Source organism: Amphimedon queenslandica, unplaced genomic scaffold (assembly GCF_000090795.2).
Source record: "Amphimedon queenslandica unplaced genomic scaffold, v1.1 AMPQUscaffold_13099, whole genome shotgun sequence".
NCBI lineage: Eukaryota > Metazoa > Porifera > Demospongiae > Haplosclerida > Niphatidae > Amphimedon > Amphimedon queenslandica.
Genome location: NW_003546665.1, coordinates 1 through 1,862, shown reverse-complemented (window position 1 = coordinate 1,862; position 1,862 = coordinate 1).

Genomic DNA, 1,862 nt, shown 5'->3' with positions numbered 1-1,862 from the left:
TAGATTTTTTATAAATTTTTAAAGTTACTCCTAAATCGGGTAAAAGTCCCTGTACTATAGTACAGGGCCAGAGCCAAATTTCGCCAAAATGAAAAGTAGAGGATTCTCTGTTTTTATTACATTTCCTGATACATATACATGTACTTATGTTGTGTAGAAAGTTTGAGCTGATTCCGTTCAAAATTAGATTTTTATGAAATTTAAAAGTTACTCCAAAATCGGGTAAAAGTCCCTGTACTATAGTACAGGGTCACGGGCCAAATTTTGCCAAAAATGAAAAGTAGAGAATTCTCCATTTTCATAATTTTTCTTGATACATATACATGTTCTCAGAGGAGGTAGGACACGGTTGACCTTTGAGCAATAATTGCAAAGTTCAATTGCATTCCATTGGTATCACGTGATGAAAAATGGCAGCTTTCTGATGATTGTATCACAAAACTAGCTACTACTGCAGAAACTAGAGAGATCTATGACGACCCTTGACGGTTGTTAAAATCACCATTGTATGGAGAATATTTCTTATTTGATTATAGACATGAATATAAGAAGGAGAAAGAGACAGTGCATCTTAACTTTGATTCTCTTCTTTACTTCATCAGATAAATCAATCTTCGCTAGTTTAAGATGTTAAAAATTACTGCACCTATCATAGCTTCTAGTGAATTAATAAAAGTCCCATTGACTCTATCTTGATGCTCTAAATTATTGTTAGAAGTGGTACTAGTGGAAGAATTTGGCCATTTTGCATCACGTGATACCAATGGAATGCAATTGAACTTTGCAATTATTAATCAAAGGTCAACCGTGTCCTACCTCCTCTGACATGTTCTTATGTTGTGTAGAAAGTTTCAACTAATTCCAATCAAAATTAGATTTTTTAATGAATTTTTAAAGTTACTCCAAATGCCATATGTACAGTATTACAATGGATGAGTATTGGTTTATTATTATTATTATTATTATTATTATTATTATTACCTGGTCGGTTTCCTGCTCCTTGGTCTACTGGTACTACCTCCTCTGGCCCCGCCTACTCCCGTAGCCCCGCCCATCCCATCAGACACATCACCGTCCTGAAGTTGAAATATCGTTGAAAACTCACGCCGATACTTCTTGAATATGACGGAAATGACTTCAAATTTTCTCTCAAGTGTTTTGACTTTCTCTAAATATAACTGAGGGAGTTTGGCCATTTCTAACCACTTTTTGATCTTACGAAAAAACTCAATTAACCTGAGGAGAGAGAGACGGAGAGACAGAGACAGAGACAGAGATAGTGATAATGATATTGACTTTGTTGCGTCTAGACATCAAACAGGCCCAGTTGGGCTATAAGTTAGTAATTGATGAATGAATGGTAGACTAATAAGCAGCTGCTATAAGGCACTCGTTAGCAGGTGCCAAACTAGTTTAAATTATAAAACAACATCCAAGAAACACTATACACACATTTATATGTACATATATGTAATATGTATAGTACAGGTATATAATGTACATGTATAATACAATGGAAGAGTGTGTATTGTATTATTATGGAGACAACATGAACAGTTAGTCCATTGAATAGAAACAGCCAATTAACATATGTAATGTACATGTATGGTACATATGTAAAGGAATGCTGATCTCCTCTCTCTCTCTCTCTCTCTCTCTCTCTCTCTCTCTCTCTCTCTCTCTCTCTCTCTCTCTCTCTCTCCCTCCCTCCCTCTCCCTCCCTCCCTCCCTCCCTCTCTCTCTCTCTCTCTCTCTCTCTCTCTCTCCCTCCCTCCCTCTCTCCCTCCCTCCCTCTCTCTCCCCCTCATAATCATTACTTTATTTTAGTAGTCCTCAGTATTTGTGTTAGACTGATACTGTCC